The sequence below is a fragment of the Protopterus annectens genome, chromosome 10.part0 (genome assembly GCF_019279795.1).
Source record: "Protopterus annectens isolate FY-2018-M chromosome 10.part0, PAN1.0, whole genome shotgun sequence".
Taxonomy (NCBI): Eukaryota; Metazoa; Chordata; order Ceratodontiformes; family Protopteridae; genus Protopterus; species Protopterus annectens.
This window is the reverse complement of record NC_056744.1, coordinates 52,108,274-52,125,893: the sequence shown is the minus strand read 5'-3', so window position 1 is coordinate 52,125,893 and position 17,620 is coordinate 52,108,274.

Genomic DNA, 17,620 nt, shown 5'->3' with positions numbered 1-17,620 from the left:
AATTAAAAACCTTAAAACCTTGGAAGTTATAAATGTGAGGCAAATCCTCCCCTGTCGTTGTTTGTAATATCTGTTCAGCTCCGTTTAAGGTGTCTTCCTGATTTCTGATAAACTCTTCCTTACTAGGGCCAGTGCAAACTATATTGCCCTCATGTATCGAGGTTAATCGTGATTGTATTTCCTGTGGCTCTGGAAATGTGTTTTGCCGTAATTCTGATGATATCTTCCTCCTTGAAAATTCTCCTGTCTGTTGATCTCCCTCCTACCTTTGTAATATGTATGTCTTTCTTCTGATCCAATCTTCCTGTCTTGTGGCCAAACATAAGCTTTAAATGTTTTATATAACTCAATGTCACATTCTAACTTTTTATTTTTTCTACGATAAATGTTTTCAGCCGTAGTGTCCGCCATATGAAATTGTTTGTGGTATAACTCACTCCATTGCTCAAAAAGAGGGTTACGTAAAATCATTTCATTTACATTTTCCACTTCATCCACTAAGGCGTTCAACTTTTCGTCATAACATTTCAACAATAATTTCATATACATGAACCCAAACTCATCAAATAAACTGTTAAATTCAGTAATAATTCTTTCATTAAACTCCACTCCCATGGGCAGTTTAAAAAATCTTATTCCCTTGGGAACTACCTGGGATTTAATGCATTGAGTTAAATAAGCTTTGTCAACCTTAATATTTTGTATTTGTATTAAACTGTTACCCAAACTATATATTCTGTTCTTAATAGTTTCACATTCATCTCTGTCAAAATGCCTTTTGTTAAATGTTGTCACATCATTAGAGTCGAAAGTATTAAAATCAAAAATATAATCATGCTTAAGAAAGTTGTCAATAACATCCGAAATAACTTCACTATTAAAGAAAAAATAAGTAAAAAGAATCAGACATTAGACATAAAAGCAAACATCAGAGCCAATATCAACCACTTTCATCCCTTTATTCATAGTCAGGACTTCATCAGAGAATGAGTTGGAATTTCAAAATACTATGAGAAACCCTAAAAAGGGTGGTACAATGTATGAAATACCCAGTTAACAAATAGTACATTATAAACTATATTGCATAGCAACTATATGACCAATAAAAGAACGTATGTACTAAGAATGCTTAGTAACCAGTGGTATAAAAGATGCATAGCAATCATATCTGTAATAGAAACCTATGTACAGAGAATTAAACTGTAGAATTCGAATGAACAAAGATTAATAAAAAGAAGTTAGTAAAATAACAGTGACCAACTATCCAATAAAGAACAGTGTGTTGTAACAGAAAATTTAAATCTCCTAACGAAGGAGAATAACTATTTTAGTGTTACATTAAAGGTCCCATTTTAAGACACATTTAATGTTCAGATTTTTGTTTAGTCCTGGAGGTGCTTCGGCATTTAGTCTCAACTGCCAAATTAATTCATCTGAAGTTGATAATCTTCCATTCCTCACTGATGGGTACGGTTCCGAACCCTCGGAACCGAGTCGGCCAAATGCCAAGGTAGCGTACACCAAACTCTTGAGCCACGCTACTAGCCTCAATGCCCTTCATCCCATACCTCAGATCTCATTTGCCGCGCAGCCATATAGCAGCATTTTCACCGAGCTCTCCAGCTAAGTAGTTTTGAATTATTCAAACTTGTATTTCTTCCAAAAATTTTTCTTATAGTGTCTTCTTATAGTCTAGCTCTACCCACAGGTATTCCTTTTCTTACCATTGTTGGTATTTTCTTTTCTTTTACCACCCTTGTCATAACTCTTCATATCATTCTTGGTAGTCTGGCTCTGTTTCTCCTTCCTTTCTCTGTTTGAACGAGTTTTAGTATGTCTGAGAAAAAGAGTACTTCAGGTTTTAAACATTGCACGTCGTGCAGTGGTAAATTACCTAACAGTGACTTGCATTTTAAATGCGTTTATTGTTTGGGCGTCTCACATCTTTCTGCGACTCCCCCATGTGATATTTGTGGGAGTTTTAGTCAACGGACATTGAATGAATGGCGCAACAAGTTGATTTTGAAAGGATTGCTTTCCTCTCCTTTCTCTGAGGCTATTTCTGTGGAGGTCTCTACCCCTCCAGGCAAGGATAAGAAGCGCCCTCACTCAGACCCTTCTTCACCGGCTGATGATAGGGGCAAAAGTCATCGATCTAAGACTGGTAGATCTTCCTCCGAGGATTGACTCGCTGTCTTGGTGCCACCAATTTCAGCACCTAGCACAGTTTCTGGGAAGTCTGAATTGTCTGTGGTTTCTTCAGTTCCCACCAGTCTGGTTCAGGACACTTCAGCACTGACCTTTCCTTTACAGGCTCCAGCTCTGATGACCTCGGATCCAATCTTGACTGTTACCCTGATTGTGACTTCGGCTCCGAGTTCCCTCTTGGTGTCGACTTTGCTGTTTACACAATTCAAATCAGAATCCTCGGCTCCATTGAGTTCATTATCACGGACCAGATATTCATCTTCTCTGGACCCATCTGCTGGGCAACCCTACAGTCCTTTTCTGGACCGGCCTGAATCCCCTTCCGGGATATCGATTAGGTCTGCCAGGAGTATGTCTGAAATAGACATTGTTCGTCTCGTGGATCAGGTATTGACTGCAAGAGGAATCTCCAGACCCTGTACCGCTCTGGATGTTGGGAGTTTTCCTCCTTCGACTCCTTGACTCCTTTGTATTCTACTGAGGGGGATCTTTCGGTCCCAAGGCACCCTTGCCCATTGCTTTCAATGCCAACTACTTTGATGCCTGAAGCATCTAAGTCCTGGTGGGCTTCAGTTCTGATGACAGCTCACCTTACTCAACCCCTTGCTTCAGGGGTGGAATATTTGGTTCAGGTCCTGGCACCGACGGCCTTCTCGGTTCCCGTCTCGGATCCGAAAGTTATTTCTGCACTGAACCCTTCTCAAACGTCAGTCTTGGAGGTGGGCCATTCGGAGTGGGGTGTGACCCCGGTTCTGATTCAGTCCTCTTCAGTTCCAGGCTCCCATCCCTCTTCAGGTGGGCCCGCCTTCCGGATTATGGAGAGGGTGCTGGCGGCTAACAGTCCTCCTCCTTCAGCTTCGCCTTTGGTTCCCTCTCTTACTCAGCCATCATCAGCCCTTTGCAGGGAACCACTAATTCAAAGCACCCACCTTTCTGAGGCTTCTTTGGACATTCCCACCGAAGAGCCCCCTCAGAAGAGGGCGTGCAAAAGAAAACACATGGACTCACCTGAAGAGTCCCTTACTGAGGATACGGATTACGATGATGGGTAAGGTTCGCCTAGATCACCCCCTGACGATGTTTCCTTTGGGGACATCTTGGAGATTTTGAGTCAGTGGGGTGACTAGAAATCTTCCACCCCTTTCTCCGGAGGATTCCGTATTCTTACAAGCTTTCCGTTCCCGGCCCACTATGTCCTGGGTGACCGTTCCTGCAGATGAGTTGGTCAAATTCATCGTGCAGCGAGCGTGGAAGAGTCCAGATTCAGTAGAAGCTATCCCCAGGAGATCAGACAAAGTACTTTCTCCTGCAGAAGATCAACCCCATTGATCGAAAGGCTTGCCAGTAGATGCTGTGGTGGTGGTGGCGGCCACAAAGAAGGACTTGGCATAAGAGAGTCTGGCTGTTCATCCGCCCAACAGGGAGTCCCGGGTGGTGGACAGGCTAGGGAAGCGAGTCTTTGTGCAGCCACCTTTGCCGTGCATTCGCTGAATTTCTTGGCACACTTTATGAGACTCCAGAGAGACCTTATTTCCGAACTTTCTGGTAGCCTCGTGGGTCAAGTGTCGGATGGAAAACGTGACAAAGTGGCCTCTCAACCTGCCACCCTTGAAGCGATTTCGAATTCCTGCATGAGGTTGCTCTCCTACGCAAATGAAGGAGCAGCTAGAGCAGCAGGTGCTGGTGTGGTTTTTCGACGTCATGCCTGGATGCGCATTTCTGACCTACCAGATTCCTTCAAGTCTTCCTTTTTGAATGCCCCTATTGAGCCCTCCATGCTCTTTGGTTCTAAGGTCAAGGATACCTTGGACAGGTGCAAGCAGGATGAAAAGACCTTGTCTGCCATGGGCCTGCACTTCTCCAAACCTCAGCATTCCTTCTCCAGGAATCAGAGGAGTGGAAAGTTGTGGCACAAGAAGTCGCAAGGTTTCTTTAATGACGCATGTGGTGAGGTTTCCTTATTTCCGAACTTTCTGGTAGCCTCGTGGGTCAAGTGTCTGATGGAAAACGTGACAAAGTGGCCTCCCAACCTGCCACCCTTGAAGCGATTTCGAATTCCTGCATGAGGTTGCTCTCCTACGCAACCGAAGGAGCAGCTAGAGCAGCAGGTGCTGGTGTTGTTTTTCGACGTCATGCCTGGATGCGCATTTCTGACCTACCAGATTCCTTCAAGTCTTCCTTTTTGAATGCCCCTATTGAGCCCTCCATGCTCTTTGGTTCTAAGGTCAAGGATACTTTGGACAGGTGCAAGCAGGATGGAAAGACCTTGTCTGCCATGGGCCTGCACTTCTCCAAACCTCAGCATTCCTTCTCCAGGAATCAGAGGAGTGGAAAGTTGTGGCACAAGAAGTCGCAAGGTTTCTTTCATGACGCATGTGGCGAGGACTCCTCCACAGGCAGAGGAGGGTCCGATGGTGGAAGACATCCCTTTAGGGGCAGAGGGGGTTACCGGAATCAGGGCTCCAGAGATTCTTTCTCCGGTAGGCCCTATTAGCGCTCCTGAAGCATTGCCCAATTGCTTTCCTCTGGAAGCAGTTGGGGCGCATTTCTCTCTGCACCAAGAAGCCTGGTCCTCCATTACCGATGATCTATGGATGCAGAGAATTATCACCAGAGGCTATCATATTCCCCTCAAATCCTTTCCAAGACCTCAATTCTCCCTTCCCAATGTTCCACCCAGTCAGAGGGAGGAGGCAGCTTCTGAAATCAAGAAGCTTCTTCTAAAGCGAGTCATCCAAAAGGTCCCCCCAGATCAATGTGGATTAGGGTTCTACTCCATACTCTTTTTGGTGCCAAAAAAGACGGGGGACTGGAGGCCCATTCTGGATCTCAGTCGTTTGAATGAGTCAGTTATACAGACCAAGTTCTGCATGGTCACTATTCAATCCATCCTTCCATGCCTTCGGGAGGGTGTGTAGATGTACTCTCTAGATCTCTGGGATGCGTATTACCACATCAAAATGGACAAATGCTCCAGGAGGCTTTTGCACTTCCGGCTGGGAGCCAATCATTTTCAATTCAGAGCCCTGACGTTTGGTCTCTCGACGGCCCCCAGAGTGTTTACGAAATGTCTAGCAATGGTGACAGCTCACTTGAGACTGCACGGATCCCAGGTGTTTTCTTATCTGGACGATTGGCTCCTCTCCGCCCCCACCGAGCATCTACTGACCAGGGCCCTGCACCACACTCTGTCTCTGGCGGAGTCTCTGGGTATTATTATCAACTGGGAAAAATCAAACCTTCAGCACTCACAACAATTGGAATTCATAGGGGCTATGTTCAACACTCAGCTTGGTCTAATATCTCTTCCTGATCACAGGCTCTTAAGACTGAGAACACAAGTGCAAGTGATACTCGACCACAGGAAAGTGTCTGTAAGGGAAGTTTTGCAGGCTCTGGGTTCCATGGCAGCAGCCATTCTCATTGTTTCATTGGCCAGGCTTCATATGCGCCTGTTACAGTGGCTTCTTCAAACTCAATGGATACACAATCATCATCCCTTGAACGCACTAATCCTCATCACCGATCTTTGCAAGCAGGATTTCCTCTGCTGGATGAGAATGGACGAAAGTCTTTGGTGTCGCCCCTTTCAACCTTTAAAGCCCAGTGCCACGGTGACTACGAATGCTTCCCTGATAGGGTGGGGGGGCCCATTTTCAGGGAAGATCTGTTCAAGGCACGTGGTCTCCTCTAGAAGTTGACTTACACATCAACGTTCTAGAGCTCAGAGCTGTGTTACTGGTGTTACAAGCTCTCCACCCTCTTCTTCCTCTCGGACCGATTGCTATCCAGTCTGACAACATGTCTGTGGTCTGGTACATCCACAAGCAGGGAGGGACCAGATCTTACCCCCTTTGCCACAAAGCCATGAGAATTTGGCAGTGGGTGATAGCTACCAACCGTTTCCTGATTGCTACACACATCCTGGGGAGTTGCAATGTGATTGTGGACAGGCTGAGCAGATGCATCCTGCTTCCTCATGAATGGTCTCTCAACCCGGAAGTGGCAGAGGAAATTTTTAGCCGCTGGGGCCGGCCTTGCTGCAATCTGTTTGCCTCCCCCTCCAATGCGAAGTGCAGCAGCTACTTTGCCCTCTTTCCTCCACAGGGGAGTCCCCGAGAGATGCTCTGACTCGATTGGTGCATGGGTCTCCTGTACGCTTATACTCCCATTCCCTTGATACCCTTGGTCTTAAGGAAAGCTACTCGGTTGAGAAGCAGAATGATTCTCATTGCCCCATTCTAGCCTCGTCAGGTTTGGTTCCCCTTCCTTCAGCCACACCTGCTTCGACCCCCTTGGATTCTAGACTTCCATCAGGATCTCATCTCTCACCCCCAAGGGTTGTCATCTCCAAATCTGGCCACTCTCAAACTGACAGCTTGGTTGCTCCACTTCCGTTAGTAGCCAGGCTTGAGTCACTTTCTTCTTCGGTATGGAATATTATTTTGGCGTCCCACAAACCTTCTACCAGAAAACTTTATAAAGACAAGTGGAAACGTTTTTCCTTGTGGGCACAAGAGCTGTCTCTGGATCCTGTTTCTGTTCCAGTAGCTACGATTCTTCAATACCTGACCGAGCTTTTCCTTAACGGGGCTTCTGCATCCATGATTCGGGTGCATCTAGCTGCCATCTCCAATTTCCATGATGGTTCAGACAGAATTCCTATAATTTCTTCCCGTCTGTGTAAGACTTTCTTGAAGGGGATTTTTCATTCTAGACCTCCCATTAGGCAACCTGTGGAATCTTGGAATCTGTCTAAGCTGCTTCAAACTTTGACTCTACCTCCCTTCGAGCCAGCTGCAACCTGTGATCTGAAGTTTCTGTCCTGGAAGACCTTGTTTCTGGTGGTGGTTACTTCAGCCAAACGGTATCAGAGCTGCAAGCATTATGCATTAAAAGTCCTTATTTGACTTTCCATAAGGACAGAGTATCACTTCGCACCAATCCCACTTTCTTACCCAAGGTGGTTTCAGAATTCTCTATTAATCAGTCCATTGAGTTGCCCGTGTTTTTCCCTAATTATACCAACAAAGGGGAATACTGTCTTCATTCCTTGGATGTCCACAGACAGTTGCGGTTTTATTTGTACAGAACAAAGTCTTTTTGAAAGTCAGATCAGCTTTTTGTTGCCTTTGCTGGCTCTAGAAAGGGATTGGCAGTGTCTAAGGTTACCTTTTCTAAATGGCTTAGGGATTTCATCTCCTTTGTTTATTCTCTGGAGGAGGAATCAGCTCCTGGCCGCATTAACCCTCATTCCACTAGAGCTCTGGCCGCTTCTGTCGCCTTTCATGCTAGGGCTTCCATGGATGATATTTGTGCAGCTACCACCTGGGCTAAACCCCATACCTTTATCAAGCATTACAAATTGGATCTGATCTCCAGGGGTAGAGCTGCCTTTGGCTCTATGGTTCTCCAGAATGTTCTTCCATGAGGGCCACCCAGATTCTGTAGTAGCTAGGGACTCGGTCCCATCAGTGAGGAATGGAAAAAGATTAACATCTTCAGATAATGAAGTTATGTTTTACCATAACGTTCCATCTGAGTTATTGATCTTCTTCCATTCATCACACCCTCCCACCTTCCCCCACCAAGGCTCCTGGCGGATCTTTGGGTCGTTTTGGTGTGTTAGGGTGTTTGCGCAGAGATGGCCTCTGCCTCTGTTTCTGTTTCTTATATGTATGTTGCTACTATGGTTCTGCAAACTCGATCTGAGGTATGGGATGAAGGGCATTGTGGGTAGTAGCGTGGCTTGAGAGTTTGGTGTATGCTAACTTGGCATTTGGCCAACTTGGTTCCGAGGGTTCGGAACCGTACCCATCAGTGATGAATGAAAGAAGATCAACAACTCAGATGGAACGTTATGGTAAGATATAACTTCTTTTTTCATCTCCAAAAAGTTGTTAGCATCACCAAAAAATATGTCAATGCTTTCCAAAACTAGAAATTTGAAATTAATAAAGTTCCTGCAGGATATGCTATGTTTAGCTAGAGTGTTGCATGTATCTTTATGTCTAATTGCTCTGCAGTGTTCTTTTATTCTTGTAGAAAGGAGCCTGGTGGTTTTACCTACATAAAAAAGAGCAAGAAAAACACACAGCAGCATAAACCACAAACATGGATTTATAGTTATAATGACGGTTGAATGTTACAGTAAAATTATTATGTTTAAATGTGTAAGTAGTCCCTTTAGAAATAAATGTACATGCCACACAGTTATTGCAAGGAAACATTCCCTTGGGGGGTCATTAGTGTTTGTGGAAGTGGAAAGAACAAACTGGGAATCTCTATTCTCAAACATGAGTCTGAGAGATTTAGTTTTTTTAATAAGCAAAAACAGGCGTGAGACCTAACTTGTCTGAAACTTCTTGGCTATTAGTAAGGATGCCCCAGTTATTTAACAGAATGTCTTTAATCCTTTGTGAGTCCCTGCAAATGGGAATAGGGAAATTAGAAATCCAGTCTGTATTAGTATCCAAAGAAACATTTTCAGCTGTGGATTCAAGTTCATTTTGGTGAAAAAGTGTATCTGGTGGGTTTGTAGTGTTAGGGTGTGTGTCCATATGTAAATGTGAAGAAGTATTTTGATTGGGGTGGGGGTAAACACCCTGATCATTTTGCACCAAAAGGGGGTGTGTAGAAACTGGTAATTCATAGGTAAAGAAAGGAAGGTAAGTGTGCGTCCCTGCAATATCATTGGAAGAAGTAGAATTCACCTGCTTTGCATAGTGACGGGCATTATGAAGTGTTTTTTCAATCCATATTTGATAATAGGGGGAAATCTGTCATATCTAAGAGACTGAACTGTGTTAAAAAGTCTCTCATACACATTTTATATATATATATATATATATATATATATATATATATATATATATACATACACGTTTTATATATATATAGGTCCATAGGTAAGTACTAGGCTATCTGCCCAAGGGCATTTATAAGCCTAGCCAGAATGTGTTGGCTTTCGCCACCCCCTTATTAGTTCCCTGTGCCCCTGTCCAGCAGAGCCATTAGTTCCCTGCGCCACTGTCCAGCAGAGCCACTGCAGTGATCCCCGGGGTAAATTTTCTGTTTCCTATCCACCCATCAAGGTTTCTCTCAAAGAGTGTTAAGTGAGGGGCTCTGCCTGATATATATTGGAATCCTGTTCCAAAGCATGGGGAGTCTCTGGGACAGGACTCTATCCCTCCAGCATGTCCTATTTATCATTGTGGTGAGGTTTATATCTCTAGAGCTTGTGGCTCTCCGGGATTTGTTTTTTTTTAGGTGGAGCATGTCCATCAATTCTGGGTTGGACATGGCCTTGTATGTCAGGCAGAGATCACCTCTGAGTAAGCAGTATGCAACTGAGTACAGCTGGAGTTTCTTGAGTTGGGCTGCATAGGGCATCTGTTTGAGGTCAGTAATCCTGTTGGTGAGGTACTTTTGTGGTCTTTCCAGCTGTTGCAGGTGTCTTGTAAGGTACAACCCAAATGGGGCATTGTATTCTATGATGGGTCTAATGAGTGATGAGTAGAGAGGCACAAAATCCTCTTTTATTCTAGATGCAAACCCTTTTGTGATTAGGTGGGCCACATAGAAGGATTTTCTAACCACCTTGGCAATATGATTATCAAACGAGAGATTACTATCTACTTGGGTCCCCAGATCCCTTCTTACATTTTCTGTATTTAGGGGACTACCACCTATGTGGTAGTTCATGGATACTTTGTTTTTTCCAAAAGGGATAACTATGCACTTTTTGGCATTTAGTTTGAGGCCATGATTTTGACACTAGGTATCCATCTCAGTGAGACCCTTCTGGAGGGTGTCTGTATCAGCCGGGGAATCAGTTATGGCCCCTAGTTTGCAGTCGTCTGTGAACTTGGTCAGCCATGGTCCTCCTATGCTTGCCTGTACCTCTGAGAAGTATATACTGAACAGGAGGGGTCCTAGGACTGACCCCTGGGGGACGCCACTTGTAACCGGTTTAGAGTCAGACATAGCACCTGCAACTCTCACCATGTGGGTTCTATCCATGAGCCAGCTGGCAACCCATCTCGTGATGTAGGGGTTTATGTTCAAGCTGGTGTGCTTGTCTATAATACTAGAATGGGGAATGGTGTCAAAAGCCTTTGCGAGGTCTAGGTAGGCTTTGTGGACCTCCTTTCCCTCGTCTAATGCCTTGGTAACTGTCTCGAAGAAGTCCACCAGGTTTAAGAGGCATGATCTGCCCTTAACAAAGCCAAACTGGGTAGGGTTCAAAGTTTGGAGTTTCCCAATGTCTCTGTTAATGAGTTCCATGATGATGCGCTCCATAGCCTTGCAGAGCAGGCTAGTCAGGCTTATAGGGCGATAGTTCCCGGGGTCCGTTGTGGCTCCACCTTTGTGGAGTGGGATAACTGTTGCTGTGCACCATTCTGTGGGTATGTAGCCTGTAGAGAGGCTGAGTTTGAACAGTGTGTTTAGGTGAGGGGTTAGTTCATTTTGGAGCACTTGTAAGACACAGCCTGGGACACCATCTGGTCCCATTGAAGCTGTGTTTTGGCTTTGAATAAGGCTGTTTTAACCTGTGTGTTGGTGATTGCTGGGGCCCTACATTCTTCTGGTATGGTTATCGGCCCTTTAGAGGGTGAGAGGGGGGTGAAGTTTGCACTAAACCTGTCTTCCAGAATGTTGGCAATATCAGTCGGTTCAGTGTATTTTGTGCCATTCTGCACTAACTCAGAGCAGATCTGAGAGTTTCCACTTAGGTTCCTGACATAGCTAAAGAATGCTTTGTGGTTATCTTTGGAGTCATTGGCAATTTTTCTTTCGAAACTAGCCTTGGATGATTTAATGAGGGATCATAGTTTCTTGCTGATACTGATCAGGGATGTCTTTCCTTCTTTGGATTTTACTCTTTTCTGTACTAGTTTCCTCCTCCTGTTGTAAAGCTTGTTTATGGCAGGCGTCCACCAGAGTGGTTTCCTTTTCTTGAAGGAGTGATTCTTGGTTTTACTTGGGATAGCACGATCCATGCATTCCTGCAGATGCTCATAGAGTGCCTTTGTAAAGGTTTCAGAAGCTTGGACAGCATTGTCCTTTAGCATGTGGGCTGTGAAGCTTTCCACCTTGGTCGTAAGTAACGTGAAGTTTCCTTTTGAAAAGTTTTTCATGGTAGTTTCCTTGATTGGGGGTGGGGGTGGAATGTGAATATCCAGAGTAATTAGTCTATGGTCTGATCTAACCAGCGAGGGGTTGACCTCCGTGATGACCCATGTTGGTGATGACCAGGTCCAATATGTTGTCCCTCTGGTGTAGGTGTGGACTAGTTGATCTAGGGCATTCGAGTTTATAAATTCTAGGAAGCGTTGGGCAAGGGAGTTAGTACTTGAGTAGTTCTCCCAGTTTATGTTTGGGTAATTGAAATCACCCAGTCTTAGGGTGTTTGGTAGGACCTTCATATTTCCCAGTGTCTCCAGAAATGCAGAATGGGGGTCCTGGGTTATGGTGGGTGATCTGTAGCAAGCTACAGTTTGGATTGCAGTTTTGCCCGTTGTTAGTTGCACATGGATGATCTCTGATGATTGTGCTGCACCACTAACCCTGAGGTGTGGGTATCCTTGATGAATATGGATACACCCTCGCCTTTTCTGTTTCGGTCCTGGTTCTGTGGCTGAAAGGCATGGTATGAGTTATAGCCTAGTAGTGCTGGGGTGCTATCAGGAGCCTTAAACCAGGTTTCTGTTACTGCACAGATGTCGATGTTCTCCAGGAGTGCCTCAAGTGCATGCATTTTTAGGTTTAGACTTCTGGCGTTGAGTAGCATTACCCTCAGTTTTTAGTTACTTATGCTATTTATGGTGGTGGGTTTGTCTTTTGAGCCTTGCCTAAAAAAGGCACTATGGGGGCAGCAAGAGCCTTGGCCAGTATTCAAAAGCCTAAGGGTGACGGGTGCAAGCCATCTCTTGTGAAGCAACGTGGCTTGTCGAGCATTTCATCTCAGGCGGACAGATACTGGATCCCCTTTGAATGACACCAGAAACAGTCAATTGTTGAAATTGATCATTTTTCCTTTATACTGTGGCATCATTCTTGGTGAGGGCATGATGCTACTCAGGGTCAGGGTCATAACAGCCTGGGCTACATGATCAGAGAGCTCTTCCATGTCTCTTTTCAAGTAGTCCAGGGAGGTATGTCTCTCTCTCTCCTCTCTCTCTCTCTCTCTCTCTCTCTATATATATATATATATATATATATATATATATATACACATACACACACACACACATTTTTATATATAGAAAGAATAAAACAACTAAATAAGAGCTGAAAGCACATAAAACATAAACTAATAGTAAAACACTTTGCCAAGGAGGCTAGAATGTACTTTAAACACTTTAATGAATAAAACTGGTAACTGCTTTCCTAACAACTTCTTCAGACATGCATCAAATTACAAAGTCCAGTCATTAAATAATTTAAAAAGCAAACAACCAATAGATATGCAGTTCTTATGCACATGATGAAAAAGTAATTAAAACCTCCTACTCTTCAATTTAGGTTTTATATGTGTGTATGGTTTTAAGGATTAATTGGGTAGTTGATGGCAATGAAAATCTTGGTATAAATGTTGTGTTTTACTCTTCTTTGATTGTCTGATGAAGTGGCTGGTGCCACGAAAGCGCTCACCACTTTTACTAATAAAGCTGTTATTCTACATAGCTGTGGCTGCTAATTCCTGCTTTGTTTTTTACTGTTCATTTAATTGTTGTTGGAGGTAACTCTTGCCAGCACCGTATATATATATATATATATATATATATATATATATATATATATATATATATATATATATATATATATATATATATATATATACATGCACATTTTATATATAAAATATATGCACATTTTATATATAAAATATATACAAATTTTATATATAAAATATATACACATTTTATATATATAATATATACACATTTTATATATATATATATATATATATATATATATATATATATGTACACATTTTATGTATAAAATATATACACATTTTATATATATAATATATACACATTATATATATATATATATATATATATATATATCTATATATATATATATATATACACACATTTTATATATATAAATATATACACATCATATATATATATATATATATATATATATATATATATACACACACACATATATATGTATTTATTTATATATATATATATAAATACATATATATATATATATATATAAATACATACATATACACACACACATTTTATATAGATATATATATATATATATATATATATATATACACACACATATATACACACACACACACACACACACACACACACACACACATATATATATATATATATATATATATATCTATATATCTATACATATATTTTATATATATATATATATATATATATATATATACACATGTATATATACACACACATTTTATATATATATATATATATATATATATATATATATATACACACATTTTATATATATATACACACATTTTATATATATATACACACACACATATATATATATATATATATATACATACACACATTTTATATATATATATATATATATATATATATACATACATATAAATACACTTTGTGATATATATATTTAGATATATATTTAGATATATACACATTTTTATATATATATATATATATATATATATATATATATATATGTATATTCAAAAAAGCCAAAAATCCCAAGCGTAGTATAAAGAAAAAACCCAAGAAGGAAGGAATGCAGTCTGTTGATAGATTGGTGAAACTCCACCACACGAAACAAGCAATTCCAAATGTAGAAATGGTATTTATTAACAATAAAATGTGAGCGCTTTCACGGATGCTATATCCGCTTCATCAGACATAACCATACTGAATTCAAAGTTGCATTAAATACTCTAACAAACACTCAAAATCAATTAACTAATTAATCAATTAATTAAATCTAACAGCAATTCAAAGCTATATATTCAAAGCTGAAAATGTCTAAAAAATGCATAGCAAACATAAATGCTGCAATGCTAACTCATAAAAACTCACAGATAAATACAAAACATAACATCCTAAAATAAGGCATGTATACTAACCATACGCCATACATATTTAAAACAACATATTAAAAACAACATATTAAAACCTATCTTAGTTTTCTAGTCTTAAGATGAGGCTTCAAAGAAACACTGTCATTGAGGCCCCTGCCCCTATGTGCAGCTAGTCTAGAAATCCACCCAAGTTCTGCTTGTTCAGTCTGTTTCACAATATCACCCAGCCGAATATCCTCTGCTTGGATATGTAATACTTGAAATATAAATATATGGTCTACTCCCCTCTGTAGAGTGTGTCTGGCCAGGGCACTATATTCTTGTTTTCTGGCAAGACAATAGGCATGGTTCCTGGTTCGTTCTCTAAGGGTCCTATTTGTCTTGCCCACATAGAAACAGAAACAGATCAAACAGTGTGCCACATAAACTACATTTTTGGTGTTACAAGTGCTGTTGTTACGCAATTCCCATAAATGCCCAGTGTCCAGATGCTTAAAAAAGTGTGACTCATCTATGGAGTCACATTGTAAGCATCTACCACATTTCTTGGTCGCCCAAAAGCTCCTAGGATTTATAGAAACGAGACTCATACCCAAATTGTTGTAACAAAGAGTTTGTTTAAGGCATTTCATATTCTTATAAACAGATGTTGGAGAGTCACCTGCTATATTCCTTACTCTCTCATCAACCATAAGTATGTTCCAATTAGACATTATAGCCTTTTCAACAATGTCAGTGTTGTTACTAAAAGGAAGGACAATGGACTCATTTCTCTGCTTATTCCTATTCATAGGTCTAATAGGTAAATCACCTCTATCTGAGTAATAGGGTTTCGCCCTCGTACTTCTCAAATTACCTACATTAAAATATGCTTTGGTAACCTCCCGTTCACTATAGCCTCTATTCAACAACCCCATCTGGAGACTATGAAGTTCATTTTCAAAACATGTATCCTCACAAGACAATCTTGATAGTCTCATAGCTTGCCCTTTTATGATGTTTTCAAAAACCTTGGGATTGTGCATACTAGATCTATGTAGATATGCTGGCCTATAACATGGCTTACGGTAAACCCTGGTCGTGAGAGTATCATTTACTCGGAGTATTGTTACATCTAAATAATTGATGGTGTCTATTGAGAATTCTAAAGTAAACTTTAAAAATGAGTTCATATTATTCAGTTGTTCAAAGAAAGATATGAGCATATCATCCGTACCCTTCCACAGGAGGAAGAGATCATCTACAAATCTCTTGTAGAAGACTATATTAGAATTGTCAAGTATATGTTGTTTCTCCCAGGCTACCATGACCAAGTTGGCATAACTATTAGTACAACTGGTGCCCATGGCCACACCCTTGCGTTGTCTATAACAAGTATCATGAAAAAAGAAGATGTTACTATCTAATACCATTTCTAGCAGGAGACATATAAAATCAACCTTACTCGAATCCATCAAGTTAGATACAACTAACAATGTTCTCAAAGCATCTATTCTTTCAGTGTTGGGAATGCATGTAAATAGGGACATGACATCCATTGTGGCCAATATTATACTGTCCAAATTGTCTAAACCATTGACACAAGAGTACAAATCTGTCAAAAACTGTTCAGTGTCTTTAAGCACATACACATAATCAGAGAGCACCTTCTTAAGTTCAAAGTCTAAATATATAGACAAAGGTTCCGTCAACCAACCTGAACCTAATACTATAGGCCTAAAGCACGGTTCTACCATATTCTTATGTATCTTCGGTAGACCGTGAAGCCTAGGTACTATTGGATATGGTACCTGAAAATATTTAAACAGTTCATCACTGATTACATTCATAGACCTACATTCCAAAAGGCTATTACAAATACTGTCTTGCAACATATACACAATGCTGGGTGTGGGTGATACCACTTCATAGGCCTCATCTGCCAACATTGTTAACATTGTCCTGTTGTAATATTCAGAGTCCAATACAACCACCGGACCACCCTTGTCTGCCGGGCGTATAACAATGTCCGCATTATTTCTCAGTCTGTTGAGCGCCTCCACTTCTTGTTTACTTAAGTTATTATCCTTAATGTTCTTGGAAAAATTATAGTCACTGTATAAAGCATTCTCAACCGCTTTTAAAAAAGTCTCCACATTGGCCTGCAAATGTGGTGTATAAACACTTCTACATTTAAAAGGATCAACGTGTGTCATAGAATCTGTACCAATTAACAATTTCAAGGCTATATTACGTACAAATAGTCTGACAGATATAACAGCTTGACTGATATCCATGTTAGAACTGGGTATAAAATTCATACCTTTATTAAGCAAATGTACTTCATCCGGTGTCAGAGTATGCTAGAAATATTACATACTAAGCATCCTGGTTCCAAAACCTCTTTAACGTATGTTGGTTCTGTTGGTTTGGCGGTTCCTTTCTCTTCACTCCCCTCGCTGTCTCCAATTCGACAGATCTTTTTCTGCCCGTTCGTATAGGCAGTGGAGCCACCGGAAAATTTTCCGTTTCAGCACTTTCAAGCTGTATTTTTCGCCTAACTACACTCGTCATGCTGACTGAGTTATTACTTCTATCTAAACCACTGGGTTTACCAGTTTGTTGTAGCTCAGCCGATACTTCATCCGGCGTCGTATATACGGAAGGAACCGCACCAGCAGAGATGAGAAGTTCTGTTACTCGTATGCCCTGCTGTACCGTCTCTTCAGACCCTGAACACTCATCCTCGTTCGCTTCCGGATTGCACCTCCAACAACAGATTCCGATTGAACCGTAATCCTTGCAGAGTTCCCCCTGCCAGTGGAACTGATAGACTCAGTAACCACAGTTTCATTTGCACTAGCCCCATTGGTATATCTTGGCCATACAAATACATTTTGTTTCGCAAAATCATCAATGTCCCTGTTCAATTTTCTTTTCTTATGCTCAAGGAGATAACGCTCATAGCACAACACTCTATGAGTTCGTGCATAAATATTTCAGTCAAGTCAATGCCATAAATCTCTGCCAACTTACTTTGTGTTTCAATAATTCGTCGTCTTAAATCGAATTCAATAGGTTGAAAAAATTCTATCAACAGTTTCAAATATGCCTTACTGGCATTTAAATTGATTTGTTGCCATTGTGTTAACAATGCAGGATATGTATTGCCATATGTTGGCGTGTTTAGGATCCTCAGCCCTCGTGGGACCACATTACAACTAAGGCATGCCTATAAATGATAACGTTGACTCTGCAGGCATTTAAACCTGTAAATATCATTCTCGATGCCTTTTTTCATATTTTTAATAACTTGTTCATTCATGTTATTATTAGACACTTTACTGGTAA